The sequence below is a fragment of the Nycticebus coucang genome, chromosome 8, assembly GCF_027406575.1.
Source record: "Nycticebus coucang isolate mNycCou1 chromosome 8, mNycCou1.pri, whole genome shotgun sequence".
Taxonomy (NCBI): domain Eukaryota; kingdom Metazoa; phylum Chordata; class Mammalia; order Primates; family Lorisidae; genus Nycticebus; species Nycticebus coucang.
The window spans coordinates 29,327,122-29,341,219 of NC_069787.1; the positions used below are offsets into that span (position 1 = coordinate 29,327,122).

At 39.5% G+C, this 14,098-nt stretch overlaps 1 non-coding gene across 1 annotated transcript; it reads right to left on the reverse strand.

Moving 5' to 3' along the window:
- Positions 1-949: 949 nt before the first annotated feature.
- Positions 950-1,056, reverse strand: LOC128592848 (U6 spliceosomal RNA). Its single transcript, XR_008382060.1, has one exon. It is a non-coding gene; the product is annotated as a U6 spliceosomal RNA (small nuclear RNA).
- Positions 1,057-14,098: the final 13,042 nt, after the last annotated feature.

The following is a 14,098-nucleotide window of genomic DNA, read 5'->3' on the forward strand; positions in this document are numbered from 1 at the left end:
TTTATAGATCTCTTTAGAATTTGCATAAGTAGATTTTCCCCCTTAAGCTTTCTTCCTCTTTGAGCGTTTTTCACTCTGCCTTCTGGCTCTATCTCTTTACAAATATGTTGAGACATTATAATAAATGGACTAAACTTTTTTTTTTTTTTTGTCCTAGAGATAGGTGGAACATCTAGGTGATGGGATAATTTATTTGTTTGATGTGGGTTTGTTTCATTAGGTGTTTGCTGTAAATCAGCCAGGATTAGTGAGATGACTTCAAGCAGCCAATCATAAATGACTGGGAGACTATACAGTGTACTTATCCTAATTTGTTAAGATTTAGGACATTTGAATTTTAACAAATGTCCACAAAGGGCTTGGCCACATTACTCACTTTATAATCATCTGTTTTTGAAAATGTTATTTTAAAAGGCTCATGTCAGAACCCTAGGCAGTCCTGACCTAGAGGCTTAAGCCATCATAAGGAGTTGAACTTTGTAACAGCCCACTCAGTTTGTGATCTGCAACCACGTCTCACAAAATCAAATTAATCTTGGCTTCCCATCTCTTTGATATTTGTTGAAAAAAATAAAATAAATTCTTGTTTTATAATCACTATTCAAGTTCAATCCATTTTCCTCCATAAAGTCAGTTAAAAGGGCTTTTTTTTTTCCTTTCAACATAAACACAAACTGATTTAAGAGAAGAATCAAAGATTTGAAGAAATTAAAATCTGGAAAACACTACAGAGTTCAGTTTTCTAGAACGGGCGGTAGGAGGTGTTGTGAGTTGAATCTACTATGTTATAAAAAGAACTGGGATTAGAATCTTGGAATCCTAATTCCTAGCCCTTTCCAATGCAGACCTGGCCAGAAGGGCTCTTGTGATGTGGGAGGACCTCTCCTTTTGGCTGTTTCAATCAATCAAATCTCCACATTGATTTCTTTCTTTCTTTCTTTTTTTTTTTTTAAATATGGAACGCTTCACGAATTTGCCTGTCATCCTTGCGCAGGGGCCATGCTAATCTTCTCTGTATCGTTCCAATTTCAGTATATGTGCTGCCGAAGCGAGCACTCCACATTGATTTCTTGCACTTTCCAGGCTCAGTTTGTTAGACTAAAACACACTAGTTAAACTCTGCTCAAAGATTTGACAGCTGTGTGCACCAGCTAGCTTGGGTTACTTCCCAGTAGTTCCAGCAGGACCTACAGTTAACAAAGGAGAGGTTTAAAGGGAAGCTGTTGGTGGAAGAATTGAGCAGGGTGACCCAAGCTGGACCTGTTTGAACACATGGGAAGACATGGAAGTTAAACTGATGGTGAGGCAGTTTTCAGTCATAGTTTAAGGTTGAGAACATTAATCTATTGGATGATACTCTTTTATACTTTGTGCCTTTTAGTTGTAAAAACCAATACTAATAATTTAGAATAAAACTCTTTTCTGGCATAATTGCCAATGATACTGATATCCCACATTTATTGAACATTTAGTATAGGATGTTTATATTAAGGATGCGTTTTAGTTAAGATATGATTTTCTCTATGTGGATGAACTGATTTTCAGAGTTGTGAATCTGAAACAACATTGAATCTTTCTTAGTCCCTCTTTTTAATTCAAAAGATGTAAGGGTCTTACAGCGACGAGTCATTAATGCAGGCATAATTTTAATTTAGAAGTATGATAGTGTCAGATATTAGGGAGTTCTTGTTAATAAAATGAAAAATAAGAAGACATTCTATTTAGAAAAATAATAAATGTATGAATTTATTATCCTTTCCTGAGATTAGAGTATTATTAGCAAGAAGAGTAAAATATCCTTGTTTGAAAAATATGAAGACAGCTTTTTATCTTTTATGAAAAGAAAACACTAAGCCTTTTAAAAATTAAAAATAGAGCAGCGCACACAAAATATTCTGCTGGCTTCATTAGTGCTAAAAGTTCATTTAAAACTAGAAAACAGTTGAACATTTTTGCAGGATTTCAATTGTCTTACCTAAAAGTGGAACTGTCAAAAGCTAGTGTTATTATTAGTAGAAGTTTTTTTTTGAGACAGAGTCTCACTACGTCACCCTCTGTGGAGTGCGTGGCATCACAGCTCACAGCAACCTCAAACTCTTGGGCTTTATTCTCTTGCCTCAGCCTCCCGAGTAGCTGGGACTACAGGCGCCCACCACAACGCCCAGCTATTTTTTGGTTGCAGTTCAGCCGGGGCCGGGTTTGAACCCGCCACCCTCGGTATATGGGGCTGGCGCCTTACCAACTGAGCCACAGGTGCCACCCTCTTTTCTTTTTCTTAACTTATAAAGATAATACATACCTGGAGTAGAAAATGCCAACATTGTAGAAGAATATAAAAAGAAAGTAAAAAAAAAAAAAGCCATCCAATTTTGCCACTCAGAGACAATTCCTTTTCATGTTTTGGTAAATCTGATTCCAATTCCCTTTTTCTGCTTTTAGCCACACATAAATATTTAGACCCAATGCTTTTATATAGATGGAATCATGCATCATATAATCTGTGTCCTGCTTTGTTTGGAGGGCCTTTGGTGAACCCATGGCTAGCGAGAGAAGCCAACACTCCCTTGACTATGGAGACCTCCTATGCAGTGGGAACCGTCTCACGTGCATTCGTGTGCAGTTTAGATAGGCTCTGGATCCATTCCTGGAAGGATGACAATCAGTAGAGAGAGCTCTGTGTCATTCTCTTTCATGTCAGTTTGTTATTCTTTTAAAAATTCATGTTAGTCATGAAACACCCAAAAGTTAAAAGAGATTTTGAGTTTCTTTGTAATGCATTCCTGTTTACCAAAGACCTCAAGTTTCTTATGTCAGTGTTAGAATAAGTCCTTCAATTTTTAAAATTGTCTAGTTTCAGATTTTAAGTAGCTTGATGACCATACATATTTTGTACAGTGGGATTTTTAATTAGGGTTATAAAAAAATTATTGGGGTGAATTCTCTGCTTGTATTGGTGGGGACAGCAAATCACTGGAATAGTAATCTTCGTTACTATTTAAATCATTTGGCAGCTCTTCCAGTAGCAGCCAGATTGTAATGTAAACATCTGTTACCTTTTCTCTGCTTTCAGAACTGATTATGCAACCTGGCTTCACATCCGAGACACAGCTTTCTTCATCTGTATTTTTGGATTAATTCCTTCTCAACACACTCCCACACATGCACACACACAAATAAATATCCATGGACACAAGTATAAAGGGCCATAAAATTGGTTACCCTGAGCCCAGTCATCCCAGGATAAAAAACTCACATCTTCTGTGCACTCTGTCCTGCTCTTTGCAGACTGTTGTGTCTACATAGGAGTATGGAATTCCATTAAGCAAGTTGGAGGATGGTGGTGAGTCTGTCCCTTGGTACCAATTTCATCCTCCTTGTGTGCTGAAATCGCCCTACCCCCAAGGTTAGGAGCTGATGTGCAGCTGAGGAGCTTCAGGAAACTCATTAGTTAACATTTAAACATCTCCAGTATGGCGAAGGAACACCTACCAACTGAGGTGGGAGAGGTGGAGGGGTAGGTGGGTAAGGAGATGTTTAAATGGAATTGGATCTTACGTAGTGTCTTAATGAGAGTTTTCTTCTGACACTTGTCATTTTTATGTTAGGTTATGCTTGTTATTCCACATAATAAATATTTACCTCGTGGAGCTTTCATAAACTATAATAGCAACAAGAGCTATCATTGAGTGACAGTGTTGATTGTTATTGTGCTAAGCATTATTTTCTTTTGTGTAGCCAAAATATAAATAATTTAAATGTTTAATTTTAACCATTTTTAAGCGTACATTTCCATGGCAATAAAGCACATTCACATTTGGGGGCTATCATCACCCCAGTCCATCCACAGAAGTCTTTTCATGGTTTAAAACTGAAACTCTATACCCATTAAACACTAATTCCCCCTTCTTCCCTCCTTGTAGTTCCTGGCACCCACCTCCTGCTCTCTGAATTTCACCCCTTTAATGTACCTCATATAACCACAGTCGTACAATATTTGTCCTTTTGTGACTGTTTTGTTTTGTTTAGCATCATGTCTCCAAGGTTCACCATGTTATAACATATGTGAGAATTTCCTTTAAGGACTGAAAAAATATTCCATTGTAGGTATGTAATGGCCAGGTCTTGTTTGTCATTTGTCTTCTGATGGACACTTGAGTTGTTTCCACCTTTTGGCTATTGCAAACCATGTTGCTATGAACAAGGGGCATACAAACATCTGCTTGAGTCCCTGCCTTCAGTTCTTTTGGGTCTATACCTAGAAGTGGAGTTGTTGTATGGTCATTCTGTGTTTAGTTTTCGAAGGAACTGCTATACTGTTTTCCACCATGGCTGTACCATTTTACCGCATTCAGCTTATTTATGCACTATCTCATTTAATTTTCCTAAAGTCCTGCAAGGTAGACACAATCCTCATCTCCCGTCTGTGCATGAGGAAAAAAAGGAATAACAGGGAGGAAGCCACCATGGCATTTTGTGGCAGAGCCACTATTTGAACCCAGGCAGTGTGGTTCCGAGGCAAAGCTCTTAGTAAATCTTTCTTTCTTACAATTCAAGGAAGGTTGACCAAACTCCTCATGTGTATGTCCCACGGGTGCGTGGTTGGGGACAAGAGAGGAATAATAGACATGTTTATCCCAAGGAGAAAGTCTAAAAAGCCCTTATCCTGCTACTTGGAGGCATTTGATTGAAATGTGGAGTTCCTGGGGGTCAAACGCTGATTTGGAAATTGGCATTTTTACCTAACTAATCAAAGGCCAGTGAGTGTACATTGTGGCTATTTGGGTTGTTAACCTTAGTGCTGCCTCAGATCCTCTGTCCTTTAATAATCGTGTAGTCCATGGGTTTTTAATTACCATGATAATTTTTGCTTCTCCTTTGGGTTAGGAGGGAGTGTTGGATTGAGATAGTAGAAGGATATAGTCAAGATCAAAGTAAACTGTAGGTAGGATCTGACTGCTGATTACATTTTTCTTTGCAGAGACAGTGGGCAGAGGACATGGGCATCATTCCCACCAAAAACACAGCCTGATGGAACTTTTGCAAAGGAAGGCACGTTAACTCACTTTATAGAATTAACAATTGATCAGTTTTGTGGTGCCTGAGTCCTTTATATGCACCCTATGTTTAGGCACGTTAACTCACTTTATAGAATTAACAATTGATCAGTTTTGTGGTGCCTGAGTCCTTTATATGCACCCTATGTTTATTCATTATTGTGATTACACAGTGGAAGCGGCTCTGCTTGATGTGATGAGCAAAAACAAGAGGCAAAGACATTTAAATACACTTGAAATTAACGTTTGCACAAATAGGTATCTGCCAGGGTGTTCTCATTTGATTCTAAAGACCCAGAAATAAGCCCGTATGTGGGTGGGGGGAAGTGGTGGTCCTGGAATCCTGAGTCAGATGTGTGTAGTGCATTTGTAAGATTTCTTTGTTATTTAAAAGAAAAATGATTGAATGTTTGGAACACATTAACCCAAGGTCCTCGTGAGTGAGTTAGGGGAGCAGACAGTACCAAAAAGCTCCACCATTGATACTAGTCTAGCTTGTGAATTAACTCTTTTCCAGGGGGGTACCAAGCTGTGATGTTCCCAGTGGCAGGGGAAAAGTCATGAGCGAGCTTGTCCTGATGTATCTATGAACAAATTACACTAATCATCCTATGAGGTATTACTTGGGAAAGGAAATATATTCCTCAAGTCTGAATGCTAAGGTCACCCTGAGAAAAAGGACTGGCAAGATTCCTAGAAAACTCTGTTTCTTCAAGACATTTTTTATTCCAAATTTACTCTTTTCACATTTATAAGACTCGGATCCCAAGTGTAAACTCACATTCCTGTTTGATGTGCAAATATTTCTGAACCATCGCCTAGATAGACATGAACTTACAAGCAATGTACCTTTGTATATGGAAGGAGGGGAGATGAATGTGGGTTAATGCTGATTGTTTTTTCCTGTTTTTGTCCTCTGCAAATGCTGGATTTTATTGGATTTTTAAAATCTATTTAATATTGTCAGTCTTATTTGGTATACCTATTCCAGTATTATTGTGTTCCTAATATTATCACTTTAGCCCACTGAAAAGAATCACTTGGAGGGCTTGTTAAAACAGATTCCGTGGCCTCACCTGCTGAGTTTCAGATTCATTAAGTCGGGGGTGGAGCCTCTGAATTTGCATTTCCAGATGATTCCCATGGAGTGCTGAAGTTACCAAGCTTTAGACTGTACTATTTTTCAGAGTTTAAACATTTCACTCTGAAGATTTTTATAAAAATAAGGTTTTGATTAGATTGAGAATTTCTCATTTAGTAATATGCTGATAAGCTTGTCTAAATAGTATGATTTTGAAGATTGATTTAACTTACTGAATCCAAAGTATAAATTAGATGTTAGTTGGATCAGTATTATGTATGAGAAACTGATTTTGCTAACATCTCTACGTTTCTTTTAGAGCATGAGATGCATTTTCTATAGTTGAAGCCTTTCAGGTAAGAATTGTAGTTGTATAAATGAATGTTGAGGTAGGTTTTCTGTACACAGCACGTAACCGGCCTATTGCTGACTTCTGTCATCTGGCTGATGTCTATATTGACCAGGAAAAAAGGTGGTTTCTATTTCCATATACTTTTGAGTCTGATTTAAATTGTAATCCCGTCGGTAGGTGACACACAGAAATTTCGTTTTTCTTCCTGTATAGTTAAGACTCAGCAGATGTTAAAAGCTGATGTGGATTTAAGATTTCATCCGTTCTGGGAATAATTGAAGATTTAGTCAAGACCAGAAGATGGGTTGTAGACAGAGTTATAAGACTTGAGGGGGCATGGAAAGTTTTTGCACAGATGCCTGGCTTATTGCTTTCTCCTGCCGCTTGGAGGAATAAATTATCTTTTGCGTTTGCCTAAATGAAAACCTTTCAGTGGATTTTTACATTGTCTTGCACTATAAAAAAAAAAAAAATCAGAAGTTTGCAAACCAAAGTCTCTCCTGAATGAGAAAACAAATGGAAAGGCTCGGCGCCTGTGGCTCAAGCGGCTAAGGCGCCAGCCACATAAACCTGAGCTGGCGGGTTCAAATCCAGCCCGGGCCCGCCAAACAACAACGATGGTTGCAACCAAAAAAAAAAAAAAATAGCCAGGCATTGTGGCGGGCACCTGTAGTCCCAGCTACTTGGGAGGCAGAGGCAGGAGAATCGCTTGAGCCCAGGAGGTGGAGGTTGCTGTGAGCTGTGATGCTATGGCACTCTACCCAGGGCAACAGCTTGAGGCTCTGTCTGAAAAAAAAAAAAAGAAAGAAAACAAATGGAAAGAGCTTGCCTTTAAAAAAAAAAAAGCCAATGTACTCAGCCCTACTATGTCAATTTATAAGCACCCACACTTCCATATGAAAGCTATAACCTAACTACAGCCAAAGAAGGGAAAAGGGGAGAGGGAGGGGAGGGCGGACGATGGATAGAGGGAGGGTAATTGGTGGGAGCACACCCATGGTACATTTTACAAGGGTACATGTTAAGTCTACTAAGTATAGAATATAAATGTCTTGATACAATAACTAAGGAAATGCAGTGAAGGCTATGTTAACCAGTTTAATGAAAGTATTTCAAATTGTATATAAAACCAGCACATTGTACCCCATAATTGTATTAATGTACACAGCTGTGATTTAATTAAAAAAATCCTTACTCATTAAAAATAGTTGGGGATTTGTGAGATATTTAGAGGTAGTCTGAGTTATAGAAATTTGTGGACATTGGCAGGAAGGTTAGAATCAGCAACCGCCAACAGAGTGGATGGGCTAGGTCAGAGTTATTTAACCTCCTCTGTTTCCAGAATGGTGTTTTAATTACATAGCTGGTTCGTGGAACTGCGGTTCTCTCTGGCAGGCAGCGGGGTGTTGCGTATGACTAGGTTTGTACTAATGTTTCCTTAGGACCCATCAGTCACTCTTGTCCCTTCAGCAGATTTTCACTTTGGTCATTTCTGCCCAACTGTCAAGATGCTACAGTTCTTCTCCCTGGCTGCCTGCCCTTTTGGCTTACGTCCTTCTCACTAGCACTCAACCCTAGACACGTAAAAGATGAGACTTCCAGGTTGAGTGGCAGATGAGGGCATGGTTGGAGATCACTTCTGTGGAAGACTAAACACACGAAGCATCCCAACAACAAAAGTTGTCTAGGTTTTTTTTTTTTTTTTAAGAACAAATATCTACTTAAGAAACTATGGCCTTTGGGTACTGTATATGTGGGTGGTATTTTCTGCTGGCTAGGAATGCCTGGTCAGTGTTATTACAGCTGGTTGAGCTGCATCACAGAGTGACACCACTAGTCATAGTACAGGGTCATAATGACTTGGTAAAACCCCTGCTAGTAATACACAAGTTAAAAAAAAGTAAAAAAGGGTGGTGCCTGTGGCTCAAAGGAGTAGGGCGCCGGCCCCATATGCTGGAGGTGGTGGGTTTAAACCCAGCCCCGGCCAAAAACTGCAAAAAAAAAAAAAAGTAAAAAATAAGAGAAAAAATAAAGATTACTTTTTAATTGTCTCTACAGCCCATTTCTATCCCTCCCTCCTCAAATACTCTGAAGAGTTTGGCTTATATCTTCCTATATACATATATTTAAAATGCTTAATATACATTATGGCTCCAAGAAATCCAAACATGAGGAGGAAGAAGAGGCTGATGAAGACCTTATAGATTCTCTCGTCTTTGGAAGTTGATTTGTCAGTGCTAATAATCAGCAGAAACAGGAAGTGTATTTGGCATTTAATTTTATTTAAAAGGCTTAATGTAAAAATATCAAAACATATTATACCTTTCTATTTATATTATCTAAATTATGTAAATATATCTTTATATCTTACGTGTGGATTTTTTCACTTAAATAGTATCCTCCTGCACATCTGATTCTGCTGTGTGTGATTTCCATGTACCATTGTCTCACTCATTGCTTTAACTGCCATATTGTTCCATTGTAAACACACTACATTTTATTTAGTTGTTCCCCTACACATGGGCATTTAGATTCTTCCCATTTTTTTTCTGTTACAGAGAGTATGATGAGATCATTCTTGAACAGAGTCATATATGACGTTAACTGAGATGCAGTGTTTACTTTTAAAATCCTCTCATAATTGCATGTCTCTTTGTATCCTCGTGCTAGTATTTTTCTGGGGTAGAAGTGGAATGGCCAGGTCTGAGGGTGTGTTCTAGAGCATTATGTTGCTTGAGAATGTATCTGGACTGAAAAAGGTCTCTTTTATCATTATGTTCTGTTGGAATTAAGATATGCAAACTTGAGAACAGGTCAGGCCCTAAATATTATACATGGATAAAATCCATAAGTACAATCTTACAAATTCCTGTAAGTTCCAATAGAATTTCCTGCCATGACAGACGTGTTCTAAACTCCATGCTGTCTGCTATGATAACCACCAAGCCATGTGCTTCTGTTGTGACTAAGGATCTGAATTTTAAATTTATTTAATTTTAGTTCAACTTTAAATCACCTGTACATGTAGTGGCTACTTTGTTGGACAGTCATAGAGGGTTCAGCTAATATATTACATTATAGTCCGCAAAACTTTTAGAAAGTGACTCACATAGACAGGGAAGTGTGGTCTGTTTCATCCAGTAAGGGGCGCAAGACTCTTTAGCTGAAAATAGGGAGATAAATAAGCAAATGAAACAAGATGATGTCATGGGATTTATCAGGAATGTCTCCTCCTGGTTCAGAGACTCCTGTCTGCCGCTGCCCTGGCTGGGGCCTCTTGGCAGGGCTGCACAGCCCTACTGGGGCAGTTCTTTGTAAAGTGAATTGATGGCTCTGTTAATATAGCCATTAACCTTAAGCAACTCAGACAGCTCCTTGGGCGCTGCAGTTTTCTTGCCCTTGAAAATGCTGGTTTGATGAATGCCAAGATATTTTCTTAAAAAAATGTTTTTTTCCTTTAATTGGTTGAAGCAGTGGAACTGGGAAGTTGGAGGCCAAAGAGGTCCACGAAATTGAGGGCCTGTTAGGTGTGAATCCTACGGCAAAGGTTTAGAATTCCATTCTTGCGGAGGGATGTTTTGAAGGTTTACGCTTGGCCTATAGAATATAGCACCCTTTCTATGTATGTGTCCATGTTATTTTTAAAACATGCAAAGTGAGTTATAATTTGAAAGCAGTGTTTAAGAGAAGTTTGTGGAAAACCTGATTTTAGAGCAGATGGAATTTTAGATTTCTAGGATTTTGTCATGTATTTTAAAATTAGGTGTAGTTTATAAGGAAAACAGTAGCTTCTCTCTCTTTACTTGAAAGGTATTTTTACAAGTAAATTGAAAGAGGAGGCCAAAGACAAGATGCATGAGATTCCCATGTTGAAACTCTATTTGGGATAGGAAAAACAGAAGTCATAGTAGAAGTAGAGTTAGGAGGGTTGGGCGAGGTGGTTCATGCCTGTAATCCTAGCATTCTGGGAGGCAGAGGCAGGAGGATTCTCTGAGCTCATGGGTTCGAGACCAGCCTGAGCAAGAGTGAGACCCCCATCTCTAAAATTAGCCAGGTGTTGTGGTGGGTGCCTGTAGTCCCAGCTATGAAGGAGGCTAAGGCAAGAGAATCACTTGAGCCCAAGAGTTTGAGGTTGCTGTGAGCTATGATGCCATAGCACTCTACCGAGGGGCATAAAGTGAGACTCTATCTCTACAAAAAAAAAAAAAAAAAAGCGCAAAAATCAAGTGCAGTGGTAGCCAGGCCAGGGCAAGTACAGATCACCAGGGTTTCAGGCAGTTCTCTCTTTCTGGCCTACCTTCTTCCACAGCTCACAGGGTGACAAAGTGAGACTCTGTCTCAAAAAAAAAAAATTACCCACTTATCAAATATTTAACCATATGCTTTGTGACACTCTTCTAAATGCCAGTGTTTCAGAAAAAAAGAAGCAGAGTCAGGAGATGATGGTTGACAGTGCCTTGATTTTTCTCTTCACTGTTGTCTGGGACCTCTTCCCCTTTCTATACTGGACATTCCTTTCCCTGGAATGTGGAATGTGTAACCTTTGTTTTTCTTATTTATTTATTTTTTGGTGGCTGCCTCCTTCTCATCCTTTAAGTTTCAAATGTTACCTCCTATAAAAAGACCTTGAAAATATGTCCCTTACCTCTTTAAAACAACAGTGATCTGGCTTTCTATGAAGTACTGGTGCGAGTTTCCAGTTGATGACTCTGACAATTCTTTGAAAACCACAGTTCCATGTATAAATGCCCATTGTTGTTCCTGAAGATCTCCCAGGTCCATGCTGAATTCCACCAGTTTGTCCTGACATCTGTAACGCTAGATGTCAGAGTGAAAACTCGGAAGTATTGAGTTCAGAGTTGGGCTTGTACCTTCCCATCGGATCCGAGATAAGAACCGTCATCCCTGGGAGCAGTCAGTCTTTTCCACGCTGACATGAGAGGAAGAGAGCTCTGATTCTGCTCCTGGGTTTGGATGACATAGAAACACTTATGAGATTAAAAATAAAAACCCGAAAACTCAAACCATTGAACTACTGAAGCCTCATACACTACTGTATGAGGCTTAAACTATTGAAGCCTACATCTGAGATCTGTTATTACATTAACATGATCAGAAAGTATGAAATACTGACATTCCCATGGCCAATCTGAGAAGAAATACATCTAGTGGTGAATGTTGCCTTCCAGGATGTTGGAGTAAAACCTTCTGAAAGGTTCTCTGAGCGGTGGAAGGAACTTTGTTGAAGAATCTACATTTCTGTTAATTATTTGTTGTTGATGCATCTATACAATGTGGGTAGATATAGTACAAGATATGGAAGAGATGCTAGCTTCTATGTCATATCCATCCTGCCCCCTCCACCCTGATCTCTAGTCAAGTATGTACTGCATGGAATCAGGCTGTTCTACAGCCTCTCTTGTGCTAGAGAAGCAGTGTGGGATACATGCGGAAGTGTTGGGTGGAGCCCTTTCCAGATCTTCCTCCTTTCTAAGTCCTGGAATATGATATAATAGTTGGTTCCCAAGCAGCCATTTTGGGTTAAGAAGTGACTTGAAGATGAAAGGCACATGGGAAGAAGGTAGGCCAGAAAGAGAGAACTGCCTGAAACCCTGGTGATCTGTACTTGCCCTGGCCTGGCTACCACTGCACTTGATTTTTGCGCTTTTTTTTTTTTTTTTTTTGTAGAGACAGAGTTTCACTTTATGGCCCTCGGTAGCGTGCCGTGGCATCACACAGCTCACAGCAACCTCCAACTCCTGGGCTTACGCGATTCTCTTGCCTCAGCCTCCTGAGTAGCTGGGACTACAGCTATTTTTTGATTGCAGTTCAGCCGAGGCCGGGCTTGAACCCGCCACCCTCGGTATATGGGACCGGCACCTTACCGACTGAGCCAGAGGCGCCGCCCTGCACTTGATTTTTGTAAAAAAAAAAAAAGTACAACCCCAAAACCCAATCTATTCTTATGTTGAAGGCTTGCAGGAGGTTCAGCCTGCAGTCCATGGGCTGCATGCAGATTATTCAAGGAATATTTTACTTATCTCTGGTGTTGGATATTGTGAAAAATATGGACTTTTTTTTGTTGTTGTTGCTCATCAGCTGTTGTTAGTGTTTATAGATTTAATGAATGGCCCCAAACAACTCTTACTCTCTGATGTGTGGCAAAGAAGAAAAAAGGCTGGACACTCCTGCCTAAGGCAGTAGTAGATATAGTGGGATGAAATGATATAAGCAGAATGTGATGATAAATAATATTAGGACTTTACGTTTAATGAGGCAACAAGGCAATAGCCTATAAATCCAGAATACTTTTGAGTTATATGTAGATGTAACTTTAGTTCTATAAAATCTGAGGAAGCTGTGCACAGATTTGGAATTGGAGGGATGGGTACCATTCAGGTAGATAGTGAGAGCCATTTCTAGGAAGGGCCAAATGGAGATACTCAGTGGTTTGGGAGCAAGAAGTGAAGAAAACTGCCAAGGCTATTAGAAGCCATCAGAGAATTCTCCAAATTGCCAATATTGAAGTGAGTTACAACTCATTCTCAAATAAATTGAAGTGTTCTTCATTTGATATGTTTTGACAGGAAATGTATATTTACTGCCTGAAATGATTTCAGTTGCTGAGCTCTGAACCACAGTATTTCATAAATGATTAACATTAGTTGGAGTCAGTAGGACCTCAGACTTTTTCTTAAACAGAATTCCATAAGAAAGAATTGTTCCCAATTGCAAGGTATTTACCCTATTTCCAAAAGTACACATTCACCCTGGTAGATTTTGAACTTGTCTGTCAAAAATAGTTATTGCTTTTGCTGATAGAGGAATGGTCACTTGCAGTCTAAGAATGAACAGATAAATTCAGCCTACCTTGGTCAATTGAATATTTATTAAATGGGAATAGAAATTTCTCTTATAAATTTTTCTTTTCTTCATATATATCTGAAGTGCCAGTTTTGCACGAGGTGGTGGGCTGGATATGATTCTTAATTCTAATGTGGATTTCATGTTCTGTGAACTTTCAATCTAGTAAGGGAGATTTAGCTACAGTGGAGATGAGGGAAGGATATTCTAGGTGGAGGAAAAAGGCCTACTGAAAGTTCACAGGTCGGTGTGGCAGGCACCTGTAGTCCCAGCTACTTGGGAGGCTGAGTCAAGAGAATCGCCTAAGCCCAAGGATTTGGAGGTTGCTGTGAGCTGTGTGATGCCACGGCAGTCTACCGAGGGCGATAAGGTGAGACTCTGTCTCTACAAAAAAAAAAGAAAGTTCACAGGTGGAGAAATTCATCATCCGTCACTATTTTGAGAGTTAAACTTTGTTAGCAGCCAATTAGTACCTCAACTATTTTCTGTGAGTGCCTTTCCAACAATGTTCCTAAATGTTTCTACTTTGAAAATGTTGAAAACATACAATAGGACTTTTTTTAGAGTCTCACTTTGTTGCCCTTGGTAGAGTGCTGTGCTGTCATAGCTCATGGCAACCTCAAATCTTTGGCTCAAGCAATTCTCTTGCCTCAGCCTACCTAGTGGCTGGGACTACTGGTGCCTGCCACAACGCCAGGCTGATTTTAGAGACGGGGTTCTTGCTCTGGCTCAGGCTGGTCTCGAACC